This window comes from Calliopsis andreniformis, unplaced genomic scaffold (assembly GCF_051401765.1).
Source record: "Calliopsis andreniformis isolate RMS-2024a unplaced genomic scaffold, iyCalAndr_principal scaffold0033, whole genome shotgun sequence".
NCBI lineage: Eukaryota > Metazoa > Arthropoda > Insecta > Hymenoptera > Andrenidae > Calliopsis > Calliopsis andreniformis.
Genome location: NW_027480442.1, coordinates 3702263 through 3711390, shown reverse-complemented (window position 1 = coordinate 3711390; position 9128 = coordinate 3702263).

Here is a 9128-nt window from a genome sequence, read left to right as displayed (position 1 = left end):
GAACAACGCCCTAGGGTAAGGCCCAGGTTGCGCGGAACGTAGAAATGACCATAACTTTCACACTGGTAGCAATTATTCGTTTTATACAATGGAAAAACTGTTCTATTTATTTTGTATTTAATGCTTCGGGCATGGACTTCTAAGGCCCTAACTATTCAATCTGGTGGAGCAACGCCCTAGAGTGATGCCTAGGTTGCCCGGAACGTAGAAATGACCATAAGTTTCACACTGGTTGCTATCATTCGTTTTATACGATGGAAAAACTGTTATATTTATATTGTATTTTAAGCTTCTGGCGTTGACTTCTGAGGCCGTAGCTATTCGATGTGGCGGAAGAGCGCCATACAGTGAAGCCTAGGTTGCCCGGAACGTCGAAATGACCATAAGTTTCATACTGGTGTCAATTATTCCTTTTATACGATGGAAAAGCTGTTGTATTTATATCGTATTTTATGCTTCTGGCGTTCACTTCTTAGGCCCAGCTATTCGATCTGGTGGAACAACGCCCTAGAGTGAAGACTAGGTTGCTCGGAATGTAGAAATGACCATCACTTTCACACTGGTTGCAATTATTCGTTTTATACGATGGAAAAACTGTTGCATCTTTATCGTATTTTATGCTTCTGGCGTTGACTTCGTTAGGCCGTAACTATCCGACCTGGTGGAGCAACGCCCTGGAGTGAAACCTAGGTTGCCCGGAACGTAGAAAAGACCACTACTATCACACTGGTTGCAAATTATTCCTTTTATACGATGGAAGAGCTGTTGTATTTATATCGTATTTTATGCTTCTGGCGTTCACTTCTTAGGCCCTAACTATTCGATCTGGTGGAACAACGCCCTAGAGTGAAGACTAGGTTGCTCGGAATGTAGAAATGACCATCACTTTCACACTGGTTGCTATTATTCGTTTTATACGATGGCAAAGCTGTTGTATTTATATCGTATTTTATGCTCCTGGCGTTGACTTCTAAGGACCTAACTATTCGATCTGGTGGAGCAACGCCCTAGAGCGAAGCCTAGGTTGCTCGGAATGTAGAAATGACCAGAACTTTCACACTGATTGCAATTATTCGTTTTATACGATGGAAAAACTGTTGCATCTTTATCGTATTTTATGCTTCTGGCGTTGACTTCTTAGGCCGTAACTATTCGATCTGGTGGAACAACGCCGTAGAGTGAAGCCTAGGTTGCCTGGAACGTAGAAATGATCATTACTTTCACGCTTGTTGCAATTATTCCTGTTATACGATGAAAAGACTGTTGTATTTTTATTGCATTTTATGCTTCAGGCGTGGACTTCTGAGGCCGTAGCTATTCGATGTGGTGGAAGAACGCCATACAGAGAAGCCTAGGTTGCCCGGAACGTAGAAATGACCACTACTTTCACACTGTTTCCAATTATTCATTTAATACTATGGAAATGCTGTTGTACTTATATCGTATTTTATGCTTCGGGCGTTGACTTCTTAGGCCCTGACATTTCGATCTGGTGGAGCAACGCCCGACAGTGAAGCCTAGGTTGCCCGGAACGTAGATATGACCATAACCTTCACACAGGTTGGAATTATTCGTGTTATACGGTGTAAACGCTGTTGTACTTATTTTGTATTTTATTCTTCTGGTGTTGACTTCATAGGCCATAACTATTCGATCTGGTGGAACAACGCCGTACAGTGAAGCCTAGGTTGCCCGGAACGTAGAAATGACCACTACTATCACACTGGTTGCAAATTATTCCTGCTATACGATGGAAAAGCTGTTGTATTTTTATTGCATTTTATGCTTCTGGCGTTCACTTCTTAGGCCCTAAGTATTCGATCTGGTGGAACAACGCCCTAGAGTGAAGCCTAGGTTGCCGGGAACGTAGTAATGACCATAACTTTCACACTGGTTGCTATCATTCGTTTTATAGGATGGAAAAGCTGTTGTATTTATATCGTATTTTATGCTTCTGGCTTTCACTTCTTAGGCCCTAACTATTCGATCTGGTGGAACAACGCCCTAGAGTGAAGACTAGGTTGCTCGGAATGTAGAAATGACCATCACTTTCACACTGGTTGCAATTATTCGTTTTATACGATGGCAAAGCTGTTGTATTTATATCGTATTTTATGCTCCTGGCGTTGACATCTAAGGACCTAACTATTCGATCTGGTGGAGCAACGCCCTAGAGTGAAGCCTAGGTTGCTCGGAATGTAGAAATGACCATAACTTTCACACTGATTGCAATTATTCGTTTTATACGATGGAAAAACTGTTGCATCTTTATCGTATTTTATGCTTCTGGCGTTCACTTCTTAGGCCCTAACTATTCCATCTGGTGGAACAACGCCCTAGAGTAAAGCCCAGGTTGCGCGGAACGTAGAAATGACCATAACTTTCACACTAGTTGCTATCATTCGTTTTATACGATGGAAGAACTGTTATATTTATATTGTATTTTAAGCTTCTGGCGTTGACTTCTGAGGCCGTAGCTATTCGACGTGGCGGAAGAGCGCCATACAGTGAAGCCTAGGTTGCCCGGAACGTCGAAATGACCATAAGTTTCATACTGGTGTCAATTATTCCTTTTATACGATGGAAAAGCTGTTGTATTTATATCGTATTTTATGCTTCTGGCGTTCACTTCTTAGGCCCAGCTATTCGGTCTGGTGGAACAACGCCCTAGAGTGAAGACTAGGTTGCTCGGAATGTAGAAATGACCATCACTTTCACACTGGTTGCAATTATTCGTTTTATACGATGGAAAAACTGTTGCATCTTTATCGTATTTTATGCTTCTGGCGTTGACTTCGTTAGGCCGTAACTATCCGACCTGGTGGAGCAACGCCCTGGAGTGAAACCTAGGTTGCCCGGAACGTAGAAATGACCATTACTTTCACACTGGTTGCAATTATTCGTTTTATACGATTGAACAGCTGTTGTACTTATATTGTATTTTATGCTTCTGGCGTTCACTTCTTAGGCCCAGCTATTCGGTCTGGTGGAACAACGCCCTAGAGTGAAGACTAGGTTGCTCGGAATGTAGAAATGACCATCACTTTCACACTGGTTGCAATTATTCGTTTTATACGATGGAAAAACTGTTGCATCTTTATCGTATTTTATGCTTCTGGCGTTGACTTCGTTAGGCCGTAACTATCCGACCTGGTGGAGCAACGCCGTGGAGTGAAACCTAGGTTGCCCGGAACGTAGAAATGACCATTACTTTCACACTGGTTGCAATTATTCGTTTTATACGATTGAACAGCTGTTGTACTTATATTGTATTTTATGCTTCTGGCGTTGACTTCTTAGGCTCTAACTATTCCCTATGGTAGATCAACGCCCTAGAGAGAAGCCTAGGTTGCTCGGAATGTAGAAATGACCATAACCTTCACACTGATTGCAATTATTCGTTTTATACGATGGAAAAGCTGATGCATCTTTATCGTATTTTATGCTTCTGGCTTTGACTTCTTTGGCCGTAACTATTCGATCTGGTGGAGCAACGCCCTGGAGTGAAACCTGGGTTGCCCGGAACGTAGAAATGACCACTACTATCACACCGGTTGCAAATTATTCCTGCTGTACGATGGAAAAACTGTTGTATTTTTATTGTATTCTATGCTTCTGGCGTTTAGTTCTAAGTCGCTAGATATTTGAACAGGTGGAGCAACGACCTAGTGTGAAGCCTAGGTTGCCCGGAACGTAGAAATGACAATTACTTTCACACTGTTTGCTATTATTCATTTTGTACGATGGAAAAGCTGTTGTATTTATATTGTATTTTATGCCTCTCGCGTTGACTTCTAAGGCCGTAGCTATTAGATGTGGTGGAGCAACGCCCTAGAGTGACGCCAAGGTTGCCCGGAACGTAGAAATGACCATTACTTTTACAATGTTTGCAACTATTCATTCTATACGATGGAATAGCTGTTGTACTTATATTGTATTGTATCCTTCTGGCGTTGAATTCTAAGTCGCTAGCTATTCGATCTGGTGGAGCAACGCCCTAGAGTGAAACCTAGGTTACCCGGAACGTAGAAATGACCATTACTTTTACAATGTTTGCAACTATTCATTTTATACGATGGAATAGCTGTTGTACTTATATTGTATTGTATCCTTCTGGCGTTGAATTCTAAGTCGCTAGCTATTCGATCTGGTGGAGCAACGCCCTAGAGTGAAACCTAGGTTACCCGGAACGTAGAAATGACCATAACTTTCACTCTGGTTGCAATTATTCACTTTATACGATGGAAAAACTATTGTACCTATATTGTATTTTATCCTTCTGGCGTTGAATTCTAAGCCGCTAGCTATTCGATTTGGTGGAGCAACGCCCTAGAGTGAAACCTAGGTTGCCCGGAACGTAGAAATGGCCAGTACTTTCATACTGTCTGCAGTTATTCCTGTTAAACGGTGGAAAAACTTTTGCATCTTTATAGTATTTTGTGCTTCTGGCGTTGACTTCTAAGGCCCAAGCTATTCGGTCTGGTGGAGCAACGCCCTAGATTGGAGCCTAGTTTGCCCGGAACGTAGAAATGACCATTACTTTCACACTGTTTGCAATTATTCCTTTTATACGGTGGAACAGCTGTTGTATTTATATCGTATTTTATGCTTCTGGCGTTGACTTCTAAGGACCTAACTATTCGATCTGGTGGAGCAACGGCCTAGAGTAAAGCCTAGGTTGCACGGAATGTAGAAATGACCATAACTTTCACACTGATTGCAATTATTCGTTTTATACGATGGAACAGCTGTTGTATTTATATCGTATTTTATGCTTCTGGCGTTGACGTCTAAGGACCTAACTATTCGATCTGGTGGAGCAACGCCCTAGAGTGAAGCGTAGGTTGCACGGAACGTAGAAATGACCATAACTTTCACACTGGTTGCTATTATTCGTTTTATACGATGGAAAAACAGATATATTTATATTGTATTTTATGCTTCTGGCGTTGACTTCTTAGGCCCTAACTATTCGATCTTGTGGAACAACGCCCTAGAGTGAAGCCTAGGTTGCCTGGAACGTAGAAATGACCATCACGTTCACACGGGTTGCAATTATTCCTGTTATAGGATGGAAAGACTGTTGTATTTTTATTGTATTTTATACTTCAGGCGTTGACTTCTGAGGCCGTAGCTATTCGATGTTGTGGAAGAACGTCATAGAGTCAAGCCTAGGTAGCCCGGAACGTAGAAATGTCCATATCTTTCACACTGTTTGCAATTATTCATTTTATACGATGGCAAAGCTGTTGTATTTATATTGTATTTTATGCTTCTGGCGTTGACTTCTTAGGCCCTAACTATTCGATCTGGTGGAGCAATGCCTCAGAGTTAAGTCTAGGGTACCCGAAACGCCGAAATGATCATTACTTTCACGCTTGTTGCAATTATTCCTGTTATACGATGGAAAAACTGTTGTATTTTTATTGTATTCTATGCTTCTGGCGTTTAGTTCTAAGTCGCCAGATATTTGATCAGGTGGAGCAACGACCTAGTGTGAAGCCTAGGTTGCCCGGAACGTAGAAATGACAATTACTTTCACACTGTTTGCTATTATTCATTTTGTACGATGGAAAAGCTGTTGTATTTATATTGTATTTTATGCCTCTCGCGTTGACTTCTAAGGCCGTAGCTATTAGATGTGGTGGAGCAACGCCCTAGAGTGACGCCAAGGTTGCCCGGAACGTAGAAATGACCATTACTTTTACAATGTTTGCAACTATTCATTTTATACGATGGAATAGCTGTTGTACTTATATTGTATTGTATCCTTCTGGCGTTGAATTCTAAGTCGCTAGCTATTCGATCTGGTGGAGCAACGCCCTAGAGTGAAACCTAGGTTACCCGGAACGTAGAAATGACCATAACTTTCACTCTGGTTGCAATTATTCACTTTATACGATGGAAAAACTGTTGTACCTATATTGTATTTTATCCTTCTGGCGTTGAATTCTAAGCCGCTAGCTATTCGATTTGGTGGAGCAACGCCCTAGAGTGAAACCTAGGTTGCCCGGAACGTAGAAATGGCCAGTACTTTCATACTGTCTGCAGTTATTCCTGTTAAACGGTGGAAAAACTTTTGCATCTTTATAGTATTTTGTGCTTCTGGCGTTGACTTCTAAGGCCCAAGCTATTCGGTCTGGTGGAGCAACGCCCTAGAGTGGAGCCTAGTTTGCCCGGAACGTAGAAATGACCATTACTTTCACACTGTTTGCAATTATTCCTTTTATACGGTGGAACAGCTGTTGTATTTATATCGTATTTTATGCTTCTGGCGTTGACTTCTAAGGACCTAACTATTCGATCTGGTGGAGCAACGGCCTAGAGTAAAGCCTAGGTTGCACGGAATGTAGAAATGACCATAACTTTCACACTGATTGCAATTATTCGTTTTATACGATGGAACAGCTGTTGTATTTATATCGTATTTTATGCTTCTGGCGTTGACGTCTAAGGACCTAACTATTCGATCTGGTGGAGCAACGCCCTAGAGTGAAGCGTAGGTTGCACGGAACGTAGAAATGACCATAACTTTCACACTGGTTGCTATTATTCGTTTTATACGATGGAAAAACAGATATATTTATATTGTATTTTATGCTTCTGGCGTTGACTTCTTAGGCCCTAACTATTCGATCTTGTGGAACAACGCCCTAGAGTGAAGCCTAGGTTGCCTGGAACGTAGAAATGACCATCACGTTCACACGGGTTGCAATTATTCCTGTTATAGGATGGAAAGACTGTTGTATTTTTATTGTATTTTATACTTCAGGCGTTGACTTCTGAGGCCGTAGCTATTCGATGTTGTGGAAGAACGTCATAGAGTCAAGCCTAGGTAGCCCGGAACGTAGAAATGTCCATATCTTTCACACTGTTTGCAATTATTCATTTTATACGATGGCAAAGCTGTTGTATTTATATTGTATTTTATGCTTCTGGCGTTGACTTCTTAGGCCCTAACTATTCGATCTGGTGGAGCAATGCCTCAGAGTTAAGTCTAGGGTACCCGAAACGCCGAAATGATCATTACTTTCACGCTTGTTGCAATTATTCCTGTTATACGATGAAAAGACTGTTGTATTTTTATTGTATTTTATGCTTCAGGTGTGGACTTCTAAGGCCGTAGCTATTCGATATGTTGGAGCGCCGCCCTAGAGTGAAGCCTAGGTTGCTCGGAACGTAGAAATGACCACTACTTTCACACTGTTTGCAATTATTCATTTAATACGATGGAAATGCTGTTGTATTTATATCGTATTTTATGCTTCGGGCGTTGACTTCTTGGGCCCTAAGATTTCGATCTGGTGGAGCAACGCCCGACAGTGAAGCCTAGGTTGCCCGGAACGTAGATATGACGATAACCTTCACACAGGTTGCAATTATTCGTTTTATACGGTGTAAAGGCTGTTGTATTTATTTTCCATTTTATTCTTCTGGTGTTGACTTCTTAGGCCCTAACTATTCGATCTGGTGGAACAACGCCCTGGAGTGAAGCCTAGGTTGCACGGAACGTAGAAATGACCATCCCTTTCAAACTGGTTGCAATTATTCCTGTTATACGATGGAAAAACTGTTGTATCTTTATTTTATTTTATGCTTCGGGCGTTGACTTCTAAGGCTCTAACTATTTGATCTGGTGGAGCAACCCCCCAGAGTGAAGCCTAGGTTGCTCGGAGCGCAGAAATGGCCATCACTTTCACACTGTTTGCAATTATCCATTTTATACGATGGCAAAGCTGTTGCATTTATATTGCATTTTATGCTTCTGGCGTTGACTTCAAAGGCCGTAGCTATTGGATGTGCTGGAGCAACGCCCTAGAGGGACGCCTGGGTTGCCCGGAACGTAGAAATGACCATTACTTTCACAATGCTTGCAATTATTCATTTTATACGATGGAAAAAATGTTGTATCTATATTGTATTTTATGCTTCTGGCGTTGACATATACGGCCGTAGCTTTTCGATGTGGTGGAGTAACGCCCTAGAGTGAAGCCTAGGCTGCCCGGAGCGTAGAAAGGACCATAACTTTCACACTGGTTGCAATTATTCGTTTTATACAATGGAAAAACTGTTGTATTTATATTGCATTTTATGCATCTGGCGTTGACTTCTAAGGCCGTGGCCATTCGATGTGGTGGAGCAATGCCCTAAAGTGAGGCCTAGGTTGCCCGGAACGTAGAAATGACCATTACTTTCACACTGGTTGCAATTATTCGTTATATACGATGGAAAAACTGTTGCATTTGTATTGTATTTTCTGCTTCTGGCATCGACTTCTAAGGTCCTAGCTATTCGATCTGGTGGGGCAACGTCCAATAGTGAAGCCTATATTGCCCGGAACAAAGAAATCACCATACCTTTCACACTGGTTGCAATTATTCGTTTTATACGATGGAAAAACTGTTGTATTTTTATTGTATTTTATGCTTCGGGCGATAACTTCTAAGGCCCTAACTATTCGATATGGTGGAGCCACGTCCTAGTGTGAAGCCTAGGTTGCCCAGTACGTAGAAATGACCATAACGTTCATACTGGTTGCAATTATTCGTTTTATACAATGGAAAAACTGTTGTATTTATATTGTATTCTATGCTTCTGGCGTTGACTTCTTAGGCCCTATATATTCGATCTGGTGGACCAACGCCCTAGAGTGAAGCCTAGGTTGACCGGAGGGAAGAAATGACCATTACCTTAACACTGTTTGCAATTATTCCTGTTATACAATGGAAAAACTGTTCTATTTATATTGTATTTTATGCTCCTGGTGTTGACTTCTTAGGCCCTAACTATTCCATCTGGTGGAACAACGCCCTAGGGTAAGGCCCAGGTTGCGCGGAACGTAGAAATGACCATAACTTTCACACTGGTAGCAATTATTCGTTTTATACAATGGAAAAAGTGTTCTATTTATTTTGTATTTAATGATTCGGGCGTGGACTTCTAAGGCCCTAACTATTCGATCAGGTGGAGCAACGCCCTAGAGTGAAGCCTAGGTTGCTCGAAATGTAGAAATGACCATAACTTCCACACTGGTTGCAATTATTCGTTTTATACGATGGAAAAGTTGTTGTATTTATATCGTTTTTTATGCTTCTGGCGTTGACTTCTTAGGCCCTAACTATTCCATC